We start from the raw sequence: 12,719 nt of genomic DNA on the forward strand, positions 1-12,719 counted from the left end.
GTTTCCTTGTTATTCAACTTATGTTTTATTTAATTGCTAGGCCATCGACTCCAATAAGTGTTCTGCAGTAATAAACGGCATTCTTAAAGGTACTTCTGCTATCGTACTCATCATTAAAGTCGTTAAAAATAGTACCTGCAGATTTTATTGAATTGCAGTCTTTCAGCCGCTCTGGATTAGCCGATCGGTCTGAGGCGCTGCAGTCATGGACTGTGCGGCTGATCCCGGCGGAGGTTCGAGTCCTCCCTCGGGAATGGGAGTGTGTGTTTGTCCTTAGGATAATTTAGGTTAAGTAGTGTGTAAGCTTAGGGACTGATGACCTTAGCAGTTAAGTCCCAGAAGACCACACACATTTGAACATTTTAAACAATCTTTCATTTATAAGCTGCAACATTTTCGCGAATAAAACAGTGACACGTATCTGCAATAAGTTTCCTTTAATTCACATCTATGGCCATAAACTTTTTGTTAACAGATTACCGGTTTCGGTCTATAACGACCATCATCAGATCTGTTTTATAGAATCAAAGTCCTAATGTACTGCAGCCATATTTGTATCGTCAAATGTTAAATGCACAATCAGCACCAGCATCGTGAAATATACAGGGTGTTACAAAAAGGTACGGCCAAACTTTCAGGAAACATTCCTCACACACAAACAAAGAAAATATGTTATGTTGACATGTGTCCGGAAACGCTTACTTTCCATGTTAGAGCTCATTTTATTACTTCTCTTCAAATCACATTAATCATGGAATGGAAACACACTGCAACAGAACGTACCAGCGAGTCGTCAAACACTTTGTTACAGGAAATATTCAAAATGTCCTCCGTTATCGAGGATACATGCATCCACCCTCCGTCGCATGGAATCCCTGATGCGCTGATGCAGCCCTGGAGAATGGCGTCCACAAAACGAGCACGAAGAGTCTCTACATATGGTACCGGGGTTGAGTAGACATGAGCTTTCAAATGCCCCCATAAATTAAAGTCAAGAGGGTTGAGGTCAGGAGAGCGTGGAGGCCATGGAATTGGTCCGCATCTACCAATCCATCGGTCACCGAATCTGTTGTTCAGAAGCGTACGAAAACTTGGACTGAAATGTGCAGGAGCTCCATCGTGCATGAACCACATGTTGTGTCGTACTTGTAAAGGCACATATTCTAGCAGCACAGGTAGAGTATCCCGTATGAAATGATGGCGGTGAATCGAGGAAGTACAGTACATATTGACGAAATGAAAATGAGCTGTAACATGGAAATTAAGCGTTTCCGGACACATGTCCAATAACATCTTTTCTTTATTCGCGTGTAAGGAATGTTTCCTGAAAGTTTGGCAGTACCTTTTTGTAACAACCTGCATATAAATAACATCATATTCACGGGTCATGTTGTCAGTAGCACTGACATGACCCGTGCGGTGTTATTTATATATATTTGACCATGCTGGTGCTGACATTTGACGATGCCACTATGGCTGCAGTACATTAGGACCTTGTTTTTATAAAACAGATCTGATGATGGTCATTATAGACCGGAACCGGTAATCTGTTAACAAAAAGTTTGTGGCCATAGACGTAAATTATAGGAAACTTATTTCATTTATAACTTTCTATGTTACATTCAAAATTCGCAATTGCCGAGTGATAGGAACCTTCACCATTCATGTGTATATTGATATTGTTTGCTGTAGACTCAGCGATATTTGGCTTGTAATGCGGCAACTACGTGTCCCAGCCCCTAGACAACGAAACCAGCCAAAACCTTTATTATTTCAATTCTGAGTGTGAGGATACGTAGTTGAGGGCCATACCTCATTTTATCTATTTGAAAGCCCGCAGCCTACAGCCATACTGTGCTCTGCATCTTTTAATTGTACGGAACTATATTTAACGACCGTTCACTAACAATAAAAGTCACTCAGTTTGAATACTGTTTAATTCACTTAGAGCAATTATACACTACCCAGACACATTCTTGCGAACACCTGCCAAAAAGCCTGAATAGCGACGTTCTACAGCGCGGTTCGCTGCCAGACTTGCAGGAAGGGAGTCGCTGAAGTTCTGGAGGTACCGACAGGAATCTGACTCCAGTACCGCGGTCAGCTCTGCTAGATTTCTCGGCTTAGATCCGCTGTGCGAACAGTCCGATAGAGGTGGTCCCACAGCTCCATTAGGTTTAAATTCTGGGAGTGTGGTGGCCAGGGGAGTACAACAAACGCATCCCGGTGGTCTTCGGACCACGCGTGTACGCTGCGAACTGTGTGACACGTTGCATTGTCCTGCTGGTAGTTGCCATCGCGCTGAGGAGAAACCAACTGCATGTAGGGGTGGACATGGTCCCCCAGGATAGATTCATATTTGTGTTGATCCATTGTGCCTTCCAGAATGACGACATCCAGAATGCCACGAAAACATTGCTCAGACCATAACGCTCTTTCTTCCAACCTGGACCCTTACGACGATTGTTAAAGGGTGTTTATTTTCAGCCTGACTGAGACTAAAACGTGATTCATCAGTAAAGTCCACCTGTCACCGCTCAGTGAACGTCCAGAAGCCGTACTGCCGTGCAAATTTTCCCCTTCGTCGCTGATGAGCATCAGTAAACACGAACAAGGAGCCTGCTGTGGAGGACTATATGTCGCAATGTTCGCTGAGCGATCGTTGAGGAAAAGCTGTTGGTAGCTGCTTGGTCCATTTGGGCGGTCAGTTGCTCAACAGTTGCATGTCTATTCACCTGTAGACATCTGCGAAGCCGTCGCTCGCCCCTGGCATCTGTGGTCCGTGGTACACCAATGATGGCTCGGCGCCGGCTTTGGAAATCGCCACTTTTCCATGCACGGTGTAATGTCTCTTGCAGCGGTCTCTCCGTGATATTTTCAGAGATTTAATAACTCAGTGCATATCTCGAAATATCTCTTTTTATCTTACCGATTCCTAAACTTTAATATACGATGATTATCAATGCAAAGTAGTTTCAAGCCCTATTATTCCTTGGAGCGTCAATTTACTCCAAGGAATAGCTTCTCTGCTATCTATGTTTTCTCTTATGAAAAGAATGATTGAGATCTTGCCGATTAGTCGTGAAAGAAGGAGGATGTATATGTATGTATTGTTGAGCTAGTCGCCATCTTGATGAGATTCTGTATGAGAAGGAATTTAATACATGAACTAAACTAAAGTAAGTGTGTTCGTGTATTATTTAACTGATAATTATTGACAGTGCCTGCTTACTACGCTGTGTTGCACGGGATCAGTGGGGAACGTCTGATTTACACTGGACGAACCTGCAGTTTTGTATGCTCAAGACATCCAGTTACTTCAAATAAATAGGCCAACACGGTCTTACCAGCAGATCTCCGGTCTTCCCCATGTGATCACCGAAAGTTCATAATTATTACAAATGTTTTCAGGAGATGGACAATTTTCGTCGCACCGAGACTTCGAAATTGCTTCACTGCCTTATGGAATTTAAGTTAAGCTCAATTTAATCAGGATAGAACAGTATTGAACTATGTGAATGTGATAAGCCTGCTTTGTGAATGAAATTCCCTTAACATACGCATGTTTTTACTATCCTGATCAGTGAAGCTAAATCAGGCCGGTGTGAGAGAAGTTTTTAAATTTTTTGAATATCACAAAAAAAATATTAAATCGGTCCCACAGCGACACGCGAGCATTTCAAAAGTTAGTTGTTCCTGAAATGCTTCCATCTTTTACCGAAAGCTAATGATCGTCCTGTTCTGTACGTGAGTTAAATAGCCCCCACTGCTAGTGCTGTCGCCTGCCATCTGTGAGTGATTACTGAACATCGACGTCTAACATGGATGTTAGACATTTTCATCAAGAACGCACTGGGAAAATACTGAATACTTCGTCACTTCACAGTAATTTATTTAGGTCTTCTGCCAACAGACCAGATTTTAATTACGATCTCCTATAAAGAAATAGTGTTACAAGTGGCTGCCAAATATGTACACTTCCCTTCCTCTCCACTCCTCTCCACCCACATCCTAAGGCCTGGTCCGCAACGGCACGCCTCTTCACTCTCCCAAATTCCTTCTACAAAAGTCCGCCCACACAAACACCCTCTTACGCACTACCCCAACTGCTACGTTCCCATGATACTCCTCTCTTTGGAAGTCTACATCCACTCATCACTTCACTCGTCTATGTCTCAATTTTAATCAATAAACACATCGGCCTTTTACTTTTTAACTTATGCAAATGTCCATATCTCATTTCCATTTTATGAAACGTTCATTTGACATTTAACTGTATCAATATTTTAATTATTCAACAAATCTGCCCTTTATATTTTAAATTATGCTACTGACAATCTGTCTTTTTATTGTGTCAAACATTTATTTTGTCAATCACCGCGTATAAATTTATACAATGTTTTCAAATTTTTACTCTTATATGGCTGAGAAGCGGTGACTGACAGCCCACCCCTCGCTCGTATTGTGACGAAAGGAATGAAATGACAATAAAGGGAAAAAAATTAAAAAGTAACGTATCACTGCGTTGTCTTCAACTGATATTAACTCACGATTCTTCGCAAATATTTTCACAAAACTATTTTCTATAAATTGTCTATGACCTCTGGGGCTCTAGACACTTCTTATTATTACTTTTGAACTATTTCTTTCTCAAATTTAAGCTTTTCTTTGCTCTCCTGGGCCGCCGACCGACTGTCACACTCCGCTGCTCGCCATCGACCTAAAGCGAACAGAACCTATCGGGGCATCTCCGAACATTGGTATGAACCTCTAACGCCCAGAACGCTCTTATATTTGCGATGTCGCAGACATTGAGAATGACTTACTAACATCGACTATTAGTAAACTGCCGATAACAGGATCTTAAGCTTCGTTTGCACTACACGAAACAGCCTCGCATAATAGTTACACGAGACAATTGTCGTGTTCTCTACCAAGAAACGTGTTGCGCGAAGGTATTTCACGGTAAGCCAGACCCGTGTTGATTATAGGACCCGAAAAAATTTGTTTCGCTTCTCTTATTTCGTGTGGCGTAAACGCGTTCCTTGTTGCGCGTTCAGCAGTCAGCCGGGAAATTTTAACCAGATACTGTAAACATGGTCGTCAGTCACTTGTAACAAAAAACTGCACCGTCACCGCCAGCTTTTTTCGAACAGTTACTGCTTTTTTTCAGCTAGGTATCCAGATTTTCGATTTTTGGGCTGGTGAGTTGTACAACGGATTCAAAATCTTCTCCCGTCGTGTGGACGAAGTTCCTGACGTAGCTTCGACAGCTCCACCGCTATTTCCATCATAAGCAGGATCCCACACTGGTACCACCGACGGAATAGTTTCTTACCCCCCCCCCCCCCCCCCCCCAGCAGTGAACTCGTTGCAATTTTTTTCGGTTATAGCACCGTCATGAGGGCGAACGCGGATGCTACACGTGGAGGTACGACAGAGCACGCTGATGGGGTTGTCTCGTCCAAACTGACGACTCGCCCTTTCCGTGCCTGTTCATGCAACGTTTCCCTCTATGGAAACGAAAGGGTGACACAGCAGTCTTGCGAAACGGCCATACGCACAGAATGGTTATGTATGGAGGTTCAGAAGGTGGACAAAAACATGGAAACTCCAAAAATAAAATACATTTTAATGCCTAATACGATGTAGGAAACCTGTTTACATTGAAAACACCCTCTAATCATGTTGGAATGGATAAATACAGGTCCTGCATGGTTTCCAAGCGAATTTTGCACCATTGTCCTCTCAAAACAGTCGCAAGTTCACATAACGATGATGAATGTGGATAGCGATGACACATCTGTGACTTAAAAGCAGACCACAAAGGCTGAATAATACTGAGATCTAGTGACGGTGGTAGCCATGGAAGATGCGAAATTCGTCCCCGCGCTCATAAAACCGGTCCCGGACGGAGAAAGCTGTTTGAACAGGGAGCCCGTCCTCTTGGAACTCAACATCACTGTTGGGCAACAAACATTGCACCACGGGGCGGACCTGATCAACCAAAATGATCACATAACCCTTGGCAGTAATGCGAGCTTGCAGAACAACCACGGCGGTCATGAAGCACCACGATGTGACTGCCCAAACCATCAACGAACTCTCACCATGTTTCACTTTTGGTTCGCAAGCTCGGTCGGAAGTTGTAAACAGTGTGAAGCCAAACTCATCCGACCAAATGTCTTTCTTCCATTGTCCATAGTCCAAGTTTTATTGCTTCCGCGCCATGTTTTCCTATTACCGACTTTTGCATCACTAATGAGTAGTTTTGGAATTACAACCTGGCCTGCAATTCCCAGGTAATGGAGCTCCGTTCGCGTTGTTTCGGTGCCGACAGAGTTCGTCTGTCCAGCATTCTGTTTCGCAGTAACTTTTGCCCTACAGTCCTCTTCTATGGCCGTCTGTCACAATCACTGAGGACACACTTCCTTTGGTACTGCGACATAGTGGATGAGGTTTTTCCGCCTTTCCTGTACGTGAATAAATTTTCGATGCGCTACCTCTTGAAACTCTTGGGACACCAAATAGTTTGTCTACTTTGGTTACGGAAGCAGTCATTGCACGAGCACCAACGATTTGAGCGCGTTGTAATTCAGATAGCTCCGGTAAAATGCATTCACAAGTACACAGCACACAATTCTAACCAAGAGTCCGCCTCCTTAGCTGAGTGGTAGACACAGCAGCGGCGTCGTGGTTAAGTGCTAGGAGTCGGCCTTTGGCTGTGGAGCGGTGCGGTACGTCCCGGCCGCTCCGTGTCGCGTTTCCGGGTGTGTTGTTGTTTACCGCGCCGGCGCGCTAGTGTTACGTATTGCCGTCACGTTCCTGACACACGATGGCTCTTTCGTATCGGAAAGCCACGATCAAGCTGCAGTTCGACACTACGTACTCTAGACCCAAGGCCCACGAAGTAGAGCGTTTTTTACGCGATGTGGTACATGTTGATCCTAACGAGCTGATCGGTATCCACTTATCTATTGTCTCCAGCGTCGTATATCTTAAGTTCACTGACGACGAAGCATGTGACAAACTTCTCAGACGCTCGACGGCAGGTTATCGGTTCTGCCACTCAGACGGAAACGTGGGTGTGGTGACGCTTGAACGTGCTGGATTGGGAATCCAAAATGTGCGCGTGTTTGAGCTGCCTTTTGAAGTTCCAGCGGATATGGTCACCCTTGCTCTTCGACCCTATGGAACAGTTCTCGGCCACACGGCCGAAAAATGGAAGACCTTCGACACCTACCCTGTCCTTAACGGGGTGCGACAAGTCCGTATTGACCTGCATCGCCATATTCCTTCGTATCTCACGATCGCTGGTTGCAGGGCAATAATTATTTACGACGGTCAGCCGAGAACCTGCTCCGGTTGTGGCCAGACGGGACACATGCGTACCGAATGCCTGCAACGCCGTCTCGTGCAGACACCCTCGACCGACCAGATTCGTCCGTCGACACCGACCTCTCTGCCGATTACGTATGTTGCGGGGGCGAGACGGGAGACGCCAGCTGTATATGACGACCCCACTGTATTGGTGCGAGCTTTGCAGGACCCTGCAGTAGCTTCCACGGAGCCCCAAGCGTCTTTCAGTGCTGATGCTACTGATGTCCTTTCGTCGGACCCCGGCGCACCGTCACAACGGCTCGCCGACGGTGCGATGGAAGTTGAAGCACAGGATGCAGCGTCCTCCCCTTGCCTACGTCGGAAACAGAGGCGCGGCAGCGTAAGCAGAAATCACCCAAGCGTCATAAGAAGCGGCGCAAGACAACCGACGACGTAGAACAGCCCGAGGCGACACCGCTGGATGACGAGGTGCCTCAACCGCTCCACCGCGCCGACACAGGCGACCCTACCGTCTCACACGGTTCGACGTCTTCTCCCACTACCGCTGGGTCTGGACCACATGGGGATGCGGGAGATCACCGCAGCTCCGACACCGGGGATGCACCCTTGCCTCCGTCTGCCTCTCGAGATCCAGTGGTGTCAGCGTCCCTGGGCGACTGGGCGCAGGAGATGGAGTTGCAGGATGCGTTTCAGAACCAAGACGATGCACCGATGCCGATGGCAGCGTCTACGCGGCCGGCGACAGACGCCTAGGGCGGCATGAGCACCTCTCGTCGCTGCCTAGCACTTCGCAAGACCGGCGCTCCACGTCACGACTACTGCCCTCCTGTCATACCATGGTCACCTCCCGAGACTTGATGGACCAGGCATATCGCCTCGCCACGAACAACGTCAATGGCATTACATCTGATGTCAAGACCCGTATGCTGAAGGATATGTTACGCGCTGCGGATCTGGACGTTGTTTTCCTTCAAGAAGTCCGATCAGGACTCTGTCTCGATGCCTACGGATATGACGCCTACACTATGCCTGCAGATGTGGGCGGCGGAGGTACGGCGATTCTACTGCGGGAAGGGATAATGGCCACTGATGTCTCCTATTTACCGTCGGCGCGGGGGGTCGCACTCACGATTGGTACAGTACGTCAGGTGAACATATATGCTCCTTCAGGCACCGGCAAAAGGAGAGAACGGCGCACCTTTTTTGCCGAAGATATAGCCCCGCTCTTCCAGTGCAATACCGACCACTTGGTAGTAGGCGCCGATTTTAATTGTGTGCTCCGCCCATCCGACCAGGAGCCACACTATACCACCTGCCCGGCACTCCAGGCACTTGTACAGGACTTGGCCTTGTTGGACACCTGGATCATCCAACACGGCGACCGTCGAGCACACACCTACTTTACTAGTCACTCCGCGAGCCGTTTGGATCGAGTCTACGTCACCCGCGGCCTACGATCGGCCGTTGTCGACGCTGAGATGTGGCCGGCAGCGTTCACGGATCACCTCGCATATGTGTGTACTCTCACCCTTCCCCGCCAGCGCGTCCGCCGAAGTAGGGGTCCGTGGCGCCTCAATGCGCCCCTTCTTGATGAGATAAATTGCAGACGCGCAGTCGAGTCCACATGGAGCAATTGCCACCGGCGTTTACCCGCCTACCGTTCTGTACTTCAATGGTGGTTACGGTGTGCAAAACCCGCACTGTGCCGAACATTAGTCAGCTATGGACGCGACCGAGCGCGCTGGTATACTGCGACTACTGATTTTTACTATACTGCGCTCCGCGAACTGGCTGTACAACCGCCGTCGCCAGAGCGACAATCAGCAGTACAACGCGTCAAGGCACAATTGCTTCGTATCAACGCCGTACGTCTTGCGGGTGTGCGGGTGCGAGCGAGGACGACTGATGATGTTCGTGGAGAACGACCTTCCCTCCACCATATCATTCAAGAACGCCGAAGACGCAAGAGGCAGCTCATTACCGAGGTTGAGACGGAGGACGGGCGACGCGTTGACGCACAAACGGATATCGTCCGAGCGTTCACACAGTCATACAAACTTCTTTACGAGAGGGAGTCCCACATGAATGTAGGGGTCAGGGAAGTCCTATCTGACCTACCAGTCTCTCGGAACCTACAAGATGATGCTACGCTCTTGTCGGCGGTGACTTTGGAAGAACTGCGAGAGGCTCTGTTGCGTGGCTCTCCCAACAAAACGCCTGGCCCTGACGGCCTCCCTCTTGAATTTTACAAGCGGTTCTTTGATCTCATGGGCCCAATGTGGGTCAGGATGTACAGTGAACTCCTGGACGCCGATTTTCAGGTACCATCTGACTTTACTGAGGGTCTCTTGATCCCTGTGCCCAAACCCGGCGGAGGCCGTCGCCCTCTTGATTTTCGCCCGTTGACAATGCTAAACACTGACTATAAGCTGTTGACACGCATGCTCCGTGAGAGGCTCAAACCTACGGTAATGTCGGCCATTCACACTGATCAAACCTGCCTCGGGGGCGACACTAATGTGTTTACGACTTTAAGCACCTATAGAGACGTGGTGGCGCTCATGCAAACTTGCCGCCTCCAAGGCGCTCGTGTTGCGCTGGACTTCGACCATGCTTTCGACCGCGTTAACCATGGTTTCCTGCGTGCTGTTATGGAACACATCGGTGTCCCGCGTCTGACGACGTCTGTTGTGCTTCGATTGATCCATGGGGCTGTCACGAGGATTATGATCAACGGCTGTCGGTCCGCCCCCGTCCGTGTCAACAGGTCCGTCCGGCAGGGTTGTCCTCTTTCTGCCATGCTCTTCGCCGTTGCCCTCGAACCAGCTCTTCACGGACTACGGCGACGCTTAGAAGGACTTACCCTCCGTTCCGTAACCTTTCGATGTGGTGCATACGCCGACGATGTGATGTTCTTAGCACGGTCTGGTGACGAAATACACACGGCGTTTTCCTGGCTCCACCAGTATGGGGCGGTGGCAGGCAGTGTGCTCAACCTTCGGAAATCACGCTACATGGAGGTAGGACGAGGAATGCCTGCAGGTCTGGCCGTGCCTCTGACAAAGGTCCCGATGCTCAAGTGTTTAGGGATATCACTCCATCGACAAATACAACGCACGGCGGCCTTTACGTATCGTATGGTCTTACGACGACTCCGTTTAGAGGCTCGTCTCAATAAATTCAGATCATTGAACATTTTGCAACGCGCCCAATACGTCAATGTGTACATGGCTTCTCACCTTAACCATTACGCCCATGTACTGCCGATAACGGACACGATGGCTTCCAGGATACACGCAGTGTTTGGACACGTGGTGAACGATGGTGCTGTTTTCAAGATCCGTTTTGTTACGCTTGTTTTACCCTTCGACAAAGGCGGTGTTGGACTCACTCACGGCAAGCACAGAGCGCTGGCACTGTATCTCCGTTCCATGAGGCGACTCTGGCTTTCACCAACAGCCAGTCTGCCCGGCCTACTGATTGAAGAAGTGGCCCCACGTACGCTGTACCCACCGGTACCAGTTGGACATTTATCGCCCTCGTTGTCACATATTAGAACGTTTTTCGTAGAGCATAGCTATGTGTTGCGGATTATATCGGAGACACGGAATCCGACAGCGAAGACTTATTATAGTGCTCTCCAGCACTGGACTCCGGATAACGACATTGTACGGCGCCACCCTACGGTCGACTGGCCACGGGTATGGCGAGCCATCCACGCGCCGTTCCTGTCTACTTTCGTGCGGTCGACGTGGTATGTGGTCGTTAACGAGAAACTTCCAACCCGACAACGGCTGCATGCCATTCACCTAATTGACGACCCTGTGTGCCCCCGTTGCACGACGTTAGACACGGACGAACATAGACTGAACTGTGGCCCCGCGCGTGAGTGCTGGAAACTGATCCGCCAGATCCTGGCTTTCCTGCTCCGCCGCTCCTACGTTTCGATTTTACCCCAAGAACTCTTTCATCCCGACGCTGTCTATTTCCCTATGACCCGGATGAATGCGGTTAATTGGGTACGAGGAATGGCGATACACTACATATACCGCGATGGAGACAAAGACGTCCTCGATTTATGGTACTATATGATCGACGAGTTTCTGGTCTTAACGAACAGACAGGATTACCGGAACCTTTTTGCGAACTATTTGGGTTCGTCATTCATGGACCCACCACCCAGCTGGGGTGTGCCGGGTGTGAGAAGACATTAACTTGTAGATGTGATCTTTCCACGATTCCCCTATGGTAACAGAAACAGTCTCTGACTGTGTGCAGCGGCCCCGGGCGCTCCAACGATTGGTGGCTGGTGATGTCCAATGTAATGACGACCGCCCTTTCCTGGCCGCCCGCCTAGCAATGTGACCGCGGCGAGCAAGATGGCCCTTTTTAGTTCACTTTATTGGCAACTTTTTGCGCACGGCTGCCTTGTTTTTTTATGCATTCTCAAAAAAAAAACAAAAAATGTCGATAGCGTTCAAACCCCATAATCACTGGATCGAGCCATCTTCGTCTGTTTTCTTTTATTTCCAACACAGTCATTTTCTTTACTGTTTACATTACAGTTGATATAATGGAGAAAATACGTGTAATCGGATGAACGTTTATTAAATTTACAATGTTATTTGGCAGTCTACTAATTTTTGTATCACAAATAATGTAATATTAAAAAAAAGTGGTAAGGTGTTTGCCTACAATGCAGCGGGCCCGGGTTCGAGTCCGTGCCGGGAACTGGTTGTGGACTACGTGTTGTGTCGTCCCCATCATCATTTCCTCACCACCGTCCACAAGTCGCCCATTTTGGCATCACGTAAAATAAGACTTGAAACCCGGAGGCCGAACTTCCCCGGATGGGGCCCCCAGTCCACAATGCTACAAGACCTTTTTTTTTATTTCTGACCTCGAAAGGCGTTTGCAATGTACTGGGGATTTCGCATAGGTGGCGTTCGTAGTAAAATAGAACAGCGCAATCTGCAGGCTCGGTTAGTGTGGTGTGCATACTGTAAGACCTTCAGTACAAACACCATCAGATTATTTTACTTGTCGCTCTAACGAAGTAGGCGAGTTTCAGCAATATGTCTCGTGGTCTTATCGTGGCGTGTTTATCTTCTGCCCTTAGATCAGACGATAGAAATGCCACTTGCACGCTTAGAGTAGCAGATTGACGGTGACCAACTTTAAAAAGAACTTGATTAATTTTCACACACATTTATTAAAATAATAACAAGCATAAAAATTACTTAACTTGGTTCTGGATGCTATTTACAATTGACAGTCTGAAGTTCCTTTGGTATTGGTAGGTTAATCTTATTCTTACATATATCTCGGATACCTGACAAAAGGGTCTACACATTTATCTTCATGGGTAATTACAGGAA

At 47.9% G+C, this 12,719-nt stretch overlaps 1 protein-coding gene across 1 annotated transcript in view; it reads right to left on the reverse strand.

Annotated features, from left to right (window-relative positions):
• The window catches only part of LOC126272703 (protein Wnt-5b-like), a 542,678-nt gene that overhangs the window by 245,396 nt on the left and 284,563 nt on the right, over positions 1-12,719 (reverse strand). The window lies entirely within an intron of this gene.

The sequence above is a fragment of the Schistocerca gregaria genome, chromosome 5, assembly GCF_023897955.1.
Source record: "Schistocerca gregaria isolate iqSchGreg1 chromosome 5, iqSchGreg1.2, whole genome shotgun sequence".
NCBI classification, from domain to species: domain Eukaryota; kingdom Metazoa; phylum Arthropoda; class Insecta; order Orthoptera; family Acrididae; genus Schistocerca; species Schistocerca gregaria.